This window comes from Kogia breviceps, chromosome 14 (genome assembly GCF_026419965.1).
Source record: "Kogia breviceps isolate mKogBre1 chromosome 14, mKogBre1 haplotype 1, whole genome shotgun sequence".
NCBI classification, from domain to species: domain Eukaryota; kingdom Metazoa; phylum Chordata; class Mammalia; order Artiodactyla; family Physeteridae; genus Kogia; species Kogia breviceps.
In genome coordinates this window covers 60740120-60755455 of record NC_081323.1, presented here as the reverse complement: position 1 = coordinate 60755455, position 15336 = coordinate 60740120, and the positions used below count along the sequence as shown (strand labels likewise).

At 45.5% G+C, this 15336-nt stretch overlaps 1 long non-coding RNA gene across 1 annotated transcript in view; it reads right to left on the bottom strand.

The window, feature by feature from the left end:
* Positions 1-14286: 14286 nt before the first annotated feature.
* The window catches only part of LOC131741594 (uncharacterized), a 167537-nt gene continuing 166487 nt past the window's right edge, over positions 14287-15336 (bottom strand). The window contains exon 3 of the long non-coding RNA XR_010836484.1: positions 14287-14403. This is a non-coding gene — a long non-coding RNA (uncharacterized lncRNA). The remainder of the gene's footprint in view (positions 14404-15336) is intronic.

Here is a 15336-nt window from a genome sequence, read left to right as displayed (position 1 = left end):
TTAATCAGCTTGACACCAAGTGGCAATGTTCTTTCCCAAAAGACAGCAGTTTAGCGCAGCCCTAGACAAGGGAGCTGATAAGACCAAATGTGTGTTCGTGTGTGTGTGCACGTGTCTTGGCTCCGCCCCTCCCAGCTCTGTGACCTTGGGCAGACTCACTGAGCCTAAGATCCCTAATTTGTAAAACAGGCTTCTTCCCTAAGAGTAATAAGAATATGATCATCGAACAGATGTAGCTTCTTAGTACAATGCCCCACAGCCAGTAGCTGAACAGTCCACATTCGTTAACAATTATTTATCTGTCATGGCTTGTTCTATTCCATCTGCGTCTTACTCCTTGTATTTGCTCCACGAAGCTGAATTCATCTTCCTCTTGCGGATGCCTCTGCTTCTCCATCCCAGTCCAGTCCTTAAGACAGCCTCAGATGATGGTCCCCGCGGCTGTCAGTTTCCTCCAGATAATGCAACAAATATTTCAAACTGGCCTTATGGCCAAAACTCAACACTGCTCTAATGTCTAAAAGGCTCAAATGAACTGAGCATCATTCCCCTAGAAGACCAAGAATTCACATTCTTACTGCAAATGCATTTATTGGCTATCTTTGCCACAATGCAGTAAGGAAGAAGAAAACTGCAGATAATAGAGGTGGATGCATTCATTTCCTGTGGCTATTGTAGCAAATTACCACAAACTTGGTGGACAGAAGTCCAAAATCACGTTGCTCCCTCCAGAGGCTCTAGGAGAGATCCTTCCTTGCCTCTTCCAGCTTCTGGTGGCTGCTGGTGTCCTCGGCTCGTGGCCTCTCTCTGCCTCCCTGGTCACACTGCCTCCTCCTCTCCTGTGTGTCTGTGCTCTCTCCTTTTGCCGCTGTCCTACAAGGACACTTATGATTGCATTTAGGACCCACCAGAATAATTCAGGATAACCTCCTTAATCATAAAATCCATAGCATAACCACATCTGCAAAGACCTTTTTCCCAAATAAGTTCACATAAACAGGTTCTGGGGATTAGGACCTGTTATCTTTAGGGGCCATTATTCAGCCCACTACAGTGGGTTACATGAGACACCAGATGAGATGGGAATTAGCATCTGTTATGCACCTACTATATGCTGGATGCTTTCCTCAAAACAGCCTGCTGTGCTAAATATGATTCCTGTCCTATCGATGGTGTTGGCTTTTAAAAAGCAATACAACAAACTTAGAATAGTAGCAACATTTTTTTCATTTCACATTAAATGGTAATTAATCAGCCTGACACGAGCACACACTGTTTTTCCTGCTTGCATCACCTGTCCCCACTATCCTGAAACTGGCTAATACTTTCTTGCCTTTCAAAGTGCAGTTCAGTCCAGTATCCAGGGGGCCCTTTCCTGTACCCCAGGCTGGGTGGTGACCCTTCTTTGGGGCCCCTGATACCTGGTTTGTCTGTTCTCTCTGATCAATGACTCATTTTCTGTCCAGGAGACTGGCTTCTCTGAGCCAGGGGCTCATGCAACTTACACAGACAACACAGTAACCATCTGTAGAATTATAAAGTGACAAGACAGGGGCTCAGAAAAGTTTATATTATTTGTCTGAGATCATACAGCCAGAGTTTTTCTTGTTATAATAAATGAATCTATTTCCCTTTTAGAAAATTAAAATGTGTGGATAAAAATCTCCCACCTCCAAACAATGTTAAGAACATCAGAACTTCCAGACCTCTTTTTATTTCACATGCTCATAAATATGTCCATAAAATACACGGTATCCTCTGTGATTTTTTTTTTTTTTTTTTTGCGGTACGCGGGCCTCTCACTGTTGTGGCCTCTCCCGTTGCGGAGCACAGGCTCCGGACGCGCAGGCCTAGCGGCCATGGCTCACGGGCTTAGTTGCTCCGCGGCATGTGGGATCTTCCCGGACCAGGGCACGAACCCGTGTCTCCTGCATCGGCAGGCGGATTCTCAACCACTGCGCCACCAGGGAAGCCCCTCTGTGATTTTTTTACATAAATGGTATCATGCTGAATTTATTCTTAGGCAACTCACATTTTTACTCAACAATATGTCTTTGAGATTTACCTCTCCAGCTGATGTAAATTCATTCCTTTTGATGATCATGTTTTATTCCATTATATAAATATACCGTATTCTATTTTTTTTTTTTTTTTTTTTCCGGTATGCGGGCCTCTCACTGTTGTGGCCTCTCCCATTGCGGAGCACAGGCTCCGGACACGCAGGCTCAGCGGCCATGGCTCATGGGCCCAGTCGCTCCGCGGCATGTGGGATCTTCCCGGACCGGGGCACGAACCCGTGTCCCCCGCATTGGCAGGCTGATTCTCAACCACTGCGCCACCAGGGAAGCCCTACCGTATTCTATTTATTCTTTCTATTGATGAACTTTCAGGTAGATTTCAATTTTTTTATTACAAAGAGCAGTTTTGCAGTGAAGATTCCTGTGCACCTCCTTAGTTTCATATAGACAAGTGCTTCTCCAGAGCAGATACTTACAAGCACCACTGGGGTTTGAACCCAAGTCTTCCTGCATTGAACCTCAAGCTTCTGCTTGTGGTTCTAGCAAAAGATCACAGCTGAGGGGAAGATGGATTACCTGGAATCCTGAGAATAGAGATTCTCACAGCATCCTTAAAGGGAGAACCAATTTCAGCACATACATCATCTCAGAACTGGTCCTGCACCTTGCCTTTGCCCCTCTAGCTGTATAACATTGGATAAGTCCCCTCTTGGGAACTGTTGGCCCCTAAGGAAGATGTAGAACAAGATGATCACTAGGATCATCAGGACCCTAATACTCAGGGATACTCAGGAAGCCCCCCAATTTTGTTACTATGCTTCTAGCAGTGACCTCATGACCAAGCCCCATCTTTTTCTTTACTTCCCATGTACATTCTACAGAAGGCCCCTCCACCCCATTGCTGTTGCCTGGGTCACCCCAGCCTGGTCCCCATCTTTTCTTGCCTGGACTACAGCAACAGTTTCCTCATTCCTCTTTCTCTTTCTGCTCAATTCCTCCTCCCAGATCCTTCTGATCAATCCCTTTGAGCAATTTCAAAATTCATGCCTGATCTGTTCACTCCTCCTTTGCTTAAAATAGGCAATGGCTGCCCACGGCTCTTTAGACAAAGCCTTGGAATCCTTGACATGCTCTGTGAAGCCCTCTGGGATTTGACCCCGACACCTCTCCAGTTTCAGCTCACACCTCCCTTTGCCCCTGCCACTTGTGCCTTCTTTGCTTTCGTGTGCCATGCTCCTCCTGCCACAGGGCCTTTGCACAGGCTGTTCTCTTTGGCTGGAGTGCCCATTACCCTTCCCCTTGAACTAGCTAACTCCTACTCACCTTTTTCATATCATTTCAGGGTCACCTCCACACAGAAGCTTTCACAGAGTCTCAATCAAATTCCCCATTTTCTTAACACCCACATCTTTTTTTCTCATAACTCCTTTCAACAAATTGGAATCCTGTTTATCTGTGGCATTACTTTGATTAATGTCTGTCTCCCCCTAGACTGTATGCTCCATGAGGGCAGGAAAAATGTCTTTTCCCCTACTTTAGCCACAGTGCTTTGCACATAGTGGATGCTAAAGAAACCGTGGCTGCAGGAAGGAATAAAAAGGAGGGTGAATACAGCTGGTGCCCTCACATCTGCTCCCACGTGGCAGTAACAGGGGCTGGGGACAGATTGAATCTTCTCAGACCCTTGGTGGTTTTATTAAAAGAGGAAGATGAGAAAGCCAAAGAAGGAGAATCTCTTTACCATGTCCGCTAAAAGAATTGTTAGATTGTTAATAATTCAACCCATTTAACCTCTCTGAGCCTCCATTTTCGCATCTGCAAAATAGGGGCAACAGTTGTTCCCATCTCATAGGGCTGTTGTAACGAGTAAATAAGATGCTTGCGTGTCAAAATACTTAGCACGTTGACTGACATATAGAAAGTTACTTCCCATTGATTCTCATAAGAGCGGCTCCGTGAATGACAGCTGTTGTGAGGAACGCTTCGCTGAGCCAAGATCTGTGGATTCAGGGCTTTAAATTCACGGTACCCTTTGATCCTCACATCAGCCTATTAATTTGTCAACTTGCTCCCAAATCTGAATACTCCCCGATGGCCCAAGGCTTGAATCTGCCACACCTGACCCCACGCTACTCCGACTGGGGTCCTCAGACTTACGGCATCAGCGTCCCCTGGGAGCCTGTTGGAGACGCAGCATCTCAGGCCCTGCCCAGACCTCTCGAACCAGAATCTGAGTTTTATACGAGATCCCCAGGAGTTTCAAATTCTCTTCAGAGTGTGGGGAGCACTGAGGCCGGGCCCAGGTCACTTATGTGCCTGGCCTGAGGTCACACAGCCAGTCAGGAAACAAGGTGAGGTCTGAACCCAGAGTCTGGGAGTTGACCACTCTACCATCTGTCGTTGGGAGAACACACAATAATTGATGGAACTTTCTCATGCATTTCCTTACCTGATCTTCACAGTAACCCTAAGAGGTAGGCAGGGAGCCCTGTTTTACAGGAGACCAGGTGGTGCTCAGAAAACAAGTGACCCATTACCAAGAGGCAGGCTTTTGAGTGAAGACACAGTCCAAGATGCCATTTTCCCTTCCTGTTTTATCAAGCAAAGGAGTAGCTCCATCCTCAGAAGGGAATTTTTTAAGTGTTGGCATATCTGCTTTCTCTGCTTACCCTTATGGTGTTCCCATGAGATGGGCTGGAAGAGGTATCTCAGCTTAATGATGAGGAAACGGAGGCCCAAAGGGCTAAATGACTGGACTAAAACCATGCAGTAAGTGACAAAAAGCTGGGGAAACAGTAATAATAAGAACAATATCAATAATAATAGGGATTCCCTATTACCAATAATATCGTAAGCCAGGCATTTTGCTAGCCTTGTCTAAGTTTCTCATCAACCCCAGCATTGGGTATTGTGTTTGTGACAATTGTATACTTGAGTTAACTGAGTCTCAGGGCATTAAAGATTTAGGGAGAACCGTGCTCGGAGCCCAGGTCCCAAGATAGCAACAGGCTGAGATGACCGACGTGGCAACCCCGAAAGTCAGCTCGGTCTGTCACTTCCCAAATAGAAACATGCCTTTAATTATATCCCTTAGCACAGGGAGGGGTCTGGCGACAGATGATCCGAGGCTGCACACGGCAAGCCTTTCCAAGCAGCACATCAATGCCCTGGAGCCCTTCATCCCATTCGTCCCCTGCTTGGCAGCTGTTACTCCGTGATTGAGCTGGAGTAGCTGATATCATGCATTTAGACAAAATCGCCAGGTTTCCATGTTTTGATTTTTAAGCTCATTGATGTCTAAAAGAAAAGCAAGAAAACCTAATCTCTCGGGATCAGAGTTTGAAACTGTTGGGCTGAGGAGAGAGAAAATTCAGTTTTGTTGTGCACCAGCTATTGGGTATCATCTTGTAGCTATAATAGCACCGTGATCTTTTGGAGATAGCGTTTCATTAACTTGCACGGTGAGACAAACCGGCATCAAGTGACCAGTACCCCACCTGGCACAACCCATGAGCTCAAATAATGAAAATCCATGTCAGTAACACTGTTGTTTTGAGCAACAATGTAAATCTTCACAATAAGTCTTTATTTCCCAGCAGTAGCCCAGCCTTAGCACAGTGCCTGGCACATAATAGGTGCTCAGTAAACACTTGTGGAATGAATGAATGAATGAAACAAAGCAATGAGGATGATTCTTTACATTGGTAGTGAGTTCTCTTTTTAGCTACCCAGCACCTGAAGCTCCTTCCTTCACCCACCTCGAACATTTTCCCACCTTTTGAGGCAGAGCCCACCTCCCACTTCAGAAGATAAAAATGCCAAGTACCCACTCTCACGGGTCTCAGTGGCCGCCAAGCTCTGCCAATCTGTTGCACCAACTCCAAAGTGGAACTGGAGCTGCAGGCATCAAGAAACTGGGGACAAGTGAAATCCATTTTGAAAACGGATGATGGCTGTGGTGGTGGCTTCCTTCAATTTCCCAAGCTAACAGCACACCCAATGTCCAGGGCTGGGGCTGAGGACCGTGAAGGCTCTTAGTGATGCTGGGAGAGATGACGACTAGTTCTGCTGGCACATTTGGGTAGCTGACGCTGCTTCATGGTTCTGAAAATGACTCACTGGTCCTCTGGTCGTGAGCTTCCTTATGACACCCAGGCTTAGCTTCTGTTACCTGCTACCAAAGTCCCCGACCACTCATTCCATCCCTTATAGATGGAAGAAACGATGCTGACAGGGTGAAGTGACTTGCCCAAGGTCACACAACTGCTAAGTGACAGAGCCCGTTTACAAACTCAGGTCTAGAAATTCTAAAGCTCAGGCCCTCTGAATTTCACTGAACTTCTGAAAAGAAATGCCTTCCAGTTAAACAACTTGGCTGCTGAGAATGTAAGGTCTGGTTGCAGGAGTCAAGAGTCTTTTCCCTGATTGGTGCACATACACGCCATGTAGTCACGCGGACAAGTGGGCGTGGGTGGGTCCATCATGCAAACCCATGTGGACACTCTGTACAGAAGACAGCCTGGCCATCTGGACTTTGGAGCTCTGGTTAAAAGGAGAAATCCATGTGTCCAGCATTCATCAAAAGAATCCCTCTAACTCAGGCAGAATGGACTCAATTTTTAATTGGGTTCAAGTCAGATAATTACTCAGCTGCCCATAAAACTCATTTTAATTTATTAAATGGAGCTTCCAAAATAGCATTGCTCTGGAGTGTGGCCAACTGCATGGGCAATTTGTCTAAAGGAAAGTGTTTGGGGCTGAAACCCGCATCCTTTCTTGCCCAGCAGCTGAAGGACTTGGACAAGTGACTCAACCTCTCTGAACTACAGTTTCCTTATGTTTCTATAGGTACGATATTTTTACCTGCCCTGCGGCAGTGTTGAGGATAAATGAGAAGTCTATGTAAACTCTGGCTTGGCACAGAGAAGGTGCTCAATAAATGACACAAGGATATAAGAAGGATACCCTTACAATAAATCACCAGAAGTCAAATTACTGAGTAAAACAGCATGGAAGAGTCTTAAGAATTCTTGATTTGTATCCCAACTTTTTTTCCTAAAAGGTAGCACCAATTTTCACAGCCACTGGCAATTTATAAAAGCACCTGTTTTATGAAGGATTTTAACCAGATCCTTTCCAGTTGGCACAGGTTGTTGAACGATGGCATGTCAGAAACCAAAACCGAGGATCACATTTCAGGTAAACTTGGGTGATTCATGAACTGATAAAGGATTCACACAGGTCACGTTCAACCAAAGTGCAGGGCACAGGGCAATTGTCAAAACACCCTGCCTTTTTTTTTTTTTTTTAAATTATTTATTTATTTATTTTTGGCTGTGTTGGGTCTTCGTTTCTGTGCGAGGGCTTTCTCTAGTTGCGGCGAGCGGGGGCCACTCTTCATCGCGGTGCATGGGCCTCTCACTGTCGTGGCCTCTCTTGTTGCTGAGCACAAGCTCCAGACGCACAGGCTCAGTAGTTGTGGCTCACGGGCCTAGTTGCTCCGCGGCATGTGGGATCTTCCCAGACCAGGGCTCGAACCCGTGTCCCCTGCATTGGCAGGCAAATTCTCAACCACTGCGCCACCAGGGAAGCCCCACCCTGCCTTTAATGGTGGGTGCAGAGTGCTGTCGAGCTTCTTTGGTTGGATCGGTAACTCTTAAATTTGCAAAGGACCTTTCAGGCTTGATCCTACTTGCGCTCAGGGCAGGAATGACTGAAGCCAAGGTCTGTGTACAGAGGGGAAGGAAAGCCAAGACTTCAAAAGACGAAGCATCATTAGGGAAGAACATGGCAGATGATGGCGTTGCCTTTGTTGGAATTCCCAGAGCAAAAGGCTTTAGAAGAGCAAGAAAAATAGAAGCACGTGGGATGAATTCTGCAGCCACCAAAATCCTTTTTCTTCTAGAACGGAGAGGACCACCACTTACCTGTCCATGAAAAGTTGGAAACATGGATTGATTTACAACAGAAACCCCTGGCCATTTGTTGACTGACAAAGCTCATCGCACTTTATCTTGTGATCTGGGTCATGAACAAAAGGATTTTTGAAAACTTTGGAGCCAGACAGATCTGTGTTCAAAGCCTGGCTCCATCATTAAGACCCGTGTGTCCTGGCTGTCCTGCCTTGGGTTTCTTGTTCACGTTCCTCACTCAGCCTGCTTTGATTGTTCTCATTGTGCCTGTGGGCATTTGAGCACATAGGGGGCGCTCTGAGAGCCAGCACCAGCTTCCTTCCTGTCCTCTGCCTAATCTGCTAATTGGGAGAAAACCATTACAGGTGCCCCGGCTCTCAGCTTGCCGCACAAGTAAGAGCAGTGCCCCAGTTCTGCTGTTTCCGGTGACTGCACCTGTGCTGTCAGAGGACCTGTCGAACGTGCTGGTCAATCCATGCTTTGGAGATCTGAAGAGCGCACACCTGCATGCACGAGATCCAGGTGAATAGAGATGTGTGCAGTACAGATGTGGGCCACCACCTTTCATCCTGTCAAGCGCAAAAGTACTGACCTAACGTAATTTGTTTGGCAGCCTCTCAGCAGGGGCTGCCAACACTCCCTAAACATTAAGTGTATTTACGTCCCCCTTTGGAGATGTTCGCTTTTAACCAATGTTAAACTCTTCATCAGCCAGTTGCTGGCCAGGAAATCTGTCCCTGCTGTCGGGGGAAGAGATCCAAGTGTTCAGCTGAGCAGCACTTCATGAATAATTTTAATTTCTTTTAAAAAAGGAAAAACAATAGAGTTTGGTTGCCTTTGTTGCTCAGCGACTGCTTACCAGGGTTCTTTGAACCAATGGTTCTGACCCGGTGGGGCGGGGGTCACACCCCTGCCCTGCAAGGATGGTACTCAATAATTTATGGCTGTGGACCATACACTCTAATGCTTGGCTTTGGAAATAAGGCTGGTAGCAGGAGGAGATGGGGAAAGGATGATCTGATTGCAAACTTCTAATTAATGTATGTTTTATCGATGCTTATGAAGCCTGAAATATTAATAGAAGCAAGTGGATGCATAATTGGTATATGCCCCATAGAAAATGTGAATTATTGGACATGGACAGGAAACCCCAAATGTCCTTCTGTCAAAGACATGAGAAGGATCCTGAAGCTGCTTGAGATGATGGAGGGCTTTGTGTTGCTGGGAGTCTTGAAATCTCTGTGTACTCTGGCAGCTGCCATCAGAAGGATGTTCTTTTCAGTATCTTGTCTCTTGGATGAATATACCATTTCACCATTTCTTTAGGGGAGGAGACAGGGACAAAGAGAGATCTCGTATTAACGGCATCCTAAATGTGTGAGGGGCATTTTTCCAACCCTCTCACTCATCATCATGATGATAATACCAACCCTATTATATAATAATACCAACGCTATTATAAATCCCATTTTATGGGTGAAAAACTAAGATGCAGAAAGGTAAAGTGACCTGCCTAAAGTCACATAATTAGTGAGTGGTGAAGCTAGAGTTCAAAGCCTATTCCTTTTACACCACAGTGGTAATTGCTGCGGGCAAGATTCACTAGTGATGCTAAAAATAGTGGATGACAAAAGAGTGTGGGGGTGGGTACCCTGGCCCATCACTTCCAAGAGGTAGATTGTAAGCAAGCCACCTAATCGCTCTGTGACTCAATTTCCTCACCTGTAAAACCATAGTACCTATCTTATAAGATTGTTATGGGATTGAGCAAGCAATACATCTACAGCCTTAGCCTCTGGCATGTGATCACCTTTAGGTACTACAGTTATTATGACCACAGAGGATGAGAAATGGGTCAGAGAGATAGCACGACTGCCAGTTGTAAGAAATTAGGTTTCTCGCCTGAGTGAGTTGGAGCAACATTGCAAGGTTTCAAGCGAAGGAAAGAGAATAAGAAAGATGCAATTTGACTTAGGTTTCAGATGGCTCCCTCCAGGTGTTGTGTTGAGAATAGACCAAGAGGAAGCAAGGAGATGATTTGGGAGGCTTGATGGAAATCCAGGTGAGGGGTAATGGTGAGTGAGATCAAGGTGGGAGCAGAGGAGGCAGTGAAAATTGCTTAGATTCCAGATATGTTTTGAATGTATAGCCAACAGGATTAGTTGATAGACTGGATGTGGGGTGTGAAAGAAAATGCAACCAAAGATGAGTCCAGACAACCGGGAAGATGGGGTTGCCATCGAAGATGGGAAGGATATGGCGGAGCAGGTGCGTGGAGGTCTAGTTTGGGGCTCCTTGAACTTGAGATGCCAGTCAGACATCCCTCGGGAGAGGCCAAGTAGACAGTTCTGTCCATAAGTCTGGAAAATGCATATTCTCCAAATCTCTTCTTTTTGTTCCTAGCTGCAGTTCATTCTCTCCTGGCAAACATCCAGGAACGAAAAAGAAGAAAATTAGAAATGCACCAGCAAATCCATTTAGGTCATGCCCCACACTTTGGATGTACATTTGTAAAGAGTATTAAATTATGTCATATGACTCCCTGAAAAATGTACTCACTAGAAAGGCAGAGGATGATGACGATGATGATGATTAGAAAGAGAGACAGAAAAACACCAACCAGCTCAGAGAGAAACAAATGACAAGGAAAGAAAAAAGGAAGGAGACAAATGTTTTTAAACATCTAAGTGGCAATGTGATTCTTTGTCTTTAAAGAAAAATCAGCCTCGTGGGGCATTGGAATAACAGCCAAACGAATGTATTGGGTTTGCCTGTTTCTCAAAACTCAGGTGAATGCTGATCAAGAAATGAACTCTATCAGAAATCCCAGAAGCTTCATTAGAGTTGAGTTTCCTTATCTACCCTGGGGACAGCAGGATGACCAAGGTCCTCCCTGAGTCCCCGAAATGCAAAATAGCCCTTAATGAGAGAACACAGTGAGAGAAGAGAGGAGGGGGGAAACTTGCCTCTGCGGAGTAGGTGCCATGGGCTCAGCCGTGAGCCTGGTGCATGGTGTGCCTGGCCTTACTGAATCATCACCCAAACCCCATGACATAGGATCAACCTCTTCTTGCTAATGAAGAAAGGAAGGCTTAGAGGGTCTGAGTGACTTCCCCAAGTTTGCAGGGCTCTGAGAGGGGAAGGCTGGATTAGAACCCAATTCTTTTCTGACTTCAGCTTGAGTATTTTTCCATGGTGTCCAACAGGCTCCCTTGATGGGGACTTGGAGACCGCTGTGAAATGCCCTGATAATCAGAAATCTGAAGAGAGTGGGGAAATATACATGGGTTTCCTTGGGAGGCATGAAGGACCCTGAGCCCAGGCACCAGCTTCAGGGACCAGCAGACCCCGCCGTGCTACATTTGTAAAAGGCCTCCACTTGCACAGCTCCACTGTGAGGCCCCTCCATTCTTGACAGTGCGCTTTGTCTTTGAAGACAAGGATGATGTCTGTTTTGTCACCACTGTAATCCCAGTGTCTGGAAAAGCCACGTACATCGTAGAGGATAAATAAGATAAACAGTAGTTAAAGGCATAAGTGAAGCAAGGTCCTGAATCACCAAATATTTCCGTATATTCGTTATAGTTGTAACACTATGAAAACTTTATTTTTAATGCAGGATCCATGTTTCCACATTTATCAGGCACCTGCTATGTCTGGGCACTGCTAGAGATTCGGTAACTAACAGTGCAAATTTGGCCTCTGTCCTCGTGAAACCCACTTAAAAGAAGGAAATGCTGTCATTCACAGTGACATGGATGAACCTGGAGGACATTATGCAAAGTGAAATAAACCAGACACAGGAGGACAAATACTGCATGATTCCACCTATAAGAAGAATCTAAGAGTCGAACTCGGACTTCCCTGGTGGCGCAGTGGTTGAGAATCCGCCTGCCGATGTAGGAGACACGGGTTCGTGCCCTGGTCCGGGAAGATCCCACGTGCCGCGGAGCAACTAAGCCCGTGAGCCATGGCCGCTAGGCCTGCGCGTCCGGAGCCTGTGATCCGCAACGGGAGAGGCCACAACAGTGAGAGGCCCGCATACCGCAAAAAAAAAAAAAAAAAAAAGAGTCGAACTCATAGAAGCAGAGAGTAGAATGGTGGTTGCCAGAGGCTGAGGGGAAGGGGAAATGGGGAGTTAAAAACAGGGGGAGTAAAAGGGGTTTTTTTTATTTGAAAAGCAAAGTCCTCCAACTTCCTTGATGTTCTGGCTCCCCAGACATAGGGGGTTTGATGACTGAGATGCTGGAGGAGCTGATGTCCACAAGATAAAAGGCGGCCAGTGTTAGTTTCCTTCTCTTTTCCCCACCCCCACCTGTTCTCATCAAATAAACAGATTGGGGGAGGGGACCACTTCCACTGCTACATTCAACAGAACCCTCCTTTTTTTAAAAAAAAATGTATTTTTGGCTGCGTTGGGTCTTTGTTGCTGCGCACGGGCTTTCTCTAGTTGTGGCAAGCGGGGGCTACTCTGTTGCAGTGCGCGGGCTTCTCATTGCAGTGGCTTCTCTTGTTGTGGCTCACGGGCTCTAGAGCACAGGCTCAGTAGTTGTGGCGCACAGGCTTAGTTGCTCCACGACATGTGGGATCTTCCCGGACCAGTGCTCGAACCCATGTCCCTTGCACTGGCAGGCAGATTCTTAACCACTGTGCCACCAGGGAAGCCCAGAGCCCTCCTTTTTGACACCTATCCTCTCTTCCTACCACCACCCCCAACCCTGACCCAGGCACAGAGAGCCAGGCTTCAGAGAGGAGATGCATGGAGGCGCCCCCCTCTCCAGCCAGCCCCTCCCAGACTTCACGCAGATGGGGGTTAGCATCAATGTCCCAGCCACGGTTGTAATATTTGACAGGGACAGCCCAGTGTTGTTGTTTGCTTTCCTTGCACGTACAGTGGCCTGATTTACTACAGCTTTGGCCAAAGTGCACAGTGAAAGCGGGGCCTCAGAGGTGGGGGCCTGGACTCCCACTCAACCTCTTCATCGGGCTGTTCTTGCCCCAGCTCAGCTCTGCTTTACTCATGGCTGTAGTCTCCAGCCATGAGTCATTTTCTCTCAGACCCTGGACTGGCCATTCCCAATGGACCCAACAAGAGGGTCTGAGGTCAGCCTAGTGGAGTGATACATGCACTGGCTTAGGAATCAGTCCCACCTCAGATGCATGGCCTTGGACATGTGACTTCCCACTTCCATGCCACCATATTGGAAAATGGAGTTCTACAAGCAGGGCTGGCTTCCTGGGGTGATTGTGAGGTTTGAAGGAGATGTTTATAAAGCACATGGCTTGGCCCTTGGCAAATGCTTGACCTAATCTTTGAACATCTACTACCAGTTTGGGATACATCTTTTCAAATAATACTTCTCTTCATTTATACAAATATATATATGCTTGTGTGTTTTCCCTCTTTTTTTTAATATAAAAACTATATGTAGGGCTTCCCTGGTGGCGCAGTGGTTGAGAGTCTGCCTGCTGATGAAGGGGACATGGGTTTTATGCCCCGGTCTGGGAAGATCCCACATTCCGTGGAGTAGCTAGGCCTGTGAGCCATGGCCGCTGAGCCTGCGCATCCAGAGCCTGTGCTCCACAACTGGAGAGGCCACAGCAGTGAGAGGCCCGTGTACTGCAAAAAAAACCCAACCAAAAAAACTATATGTACATATTGGAGATTAATCCTTTGTCATTTGCAAATATTTTCTCCCATTCTGAGAGTTGTGTTTTCATTTTGTTTATGGTTTCCTTTGCTGTGCAAAAGCTTTTAGGTTTCATTAGGTCCCATTTGTTAATTTTTGGTTTTATTTCCATTTATCTAGGAGGTGGGTCAAAAAGGATCTGTGATGTATGTCATAGAGTGTTCTGCCTATGTTTTCCTCTAAGAGTTTTATAGTGTCTGGCCTTACATTTAGCTCTTTAATCCATTTTGAGTTTATTTTTGTGTATGGCGTTAGGAAGTGTTCTAATTTCATTCTTTTACATGTAGCTGTCCAGTTTTCCCAGCACCACTTATTGAAGATGCTGCCTTTTCTCCATTGTATATTCTTGCCTCATTTGTCAAAGATAAGGTGACCATATGTGTGTGGGTTTATCTCTGGGCTTTCTATCCTGTTCCATTGATCTATATTTCTGTTTTTGTGCCAGTATCATACTGTCTTGATTTCTGTAGCTTTGTAGTATAGTTTGAAGTCAGGGAGCCTGATTCCTCCAGCTCCATTTTTCTTTCTCAAAATTGCTTTGGCTATTCAGAGTCTTTTGTGTTTCCATACAAATTGTGAAATTTTTTGTTCTGGTTCTGTGAAAAATGCCATTGGTAGTTTAATAGGGATTGCATTGAATCTGTAGATTGCTTTGGGTAGCATAGTCATTTTCACAATGTTGATTCTTCCAATCCAAGAACATGGTGTATCTCTCCATCTGTTTGTATTGCCTTTGATTTCTTTCATCAGTGTCATTTGTAGCAAGGTGGATGGACCTAGAGTCTGTCATACAGAGCGAAGTAAGTCAGAAAGAGAAAAACAAATACCATATGCTAACATATATATATAGAATCTAAAAATAAAAAAAGGTTCTCATGAACCTAGGGGCAGGACAGAAATAAAGACGCTGCAGAGGTAGAGAATGGACTTGACATGGGTGGGTGGGGAGGGGAGAAGGGTAAGCTGGGATGAAATTAGAGAGCAGCATTGACATGAATACACTACCAAATGTAAAATAGATAGCTAGTGGGAAGCAGCTGCATAGCACAAGGAGATCAGCTTGGTGCTTTGTGGCCACCTAGAGGGGTGGGATAGGGAGGATGGGAGGGAGATGCAAGAGGGAGGGGATATGGGGATATATGTATGCATATAGCTGATTCACTTTGTTGCACAGCAGAAACTAACACAACATTGTAAAGCAATTATACTCCAATAAAGATGTAAAATAAATAAATAAATAAATGCCCCACGATTTTCAAAAAAAACCTGTATATATAATACTAATGTATATATACATATACATAACACACAGAATTTATCATTCTGCAAATTACTTTTGTTTACATAAAAATATCAGGCTTCTGTTTCACCCAAGGAGATCTTCAGCATCTTTCCATGCTTGCCCATGAATATCTCCTTCATTCTTACCCTGATGTCCAGTATTCCATAAAGTGGAACCCCATAAGGTGTTGATGGACATTTAGGTTGTCTTTGAGCTTTTACTGTCACAAACAGTGTAGCTATTAGCATCTTCACACATGCTTTCTTATGCCTATGTGTGAGGATTTCTCCAGGACAGGTCTTAAACAATGAGGCATGCATGGAGGATTTAGACCCCCCCTTCCCACATTTGAACATACATCATATTTGTTCTTAGTATATAAAAAACTGAATCAGATACTGTGATATTTGTGATTAAAGTATCTTTTCTTGTTT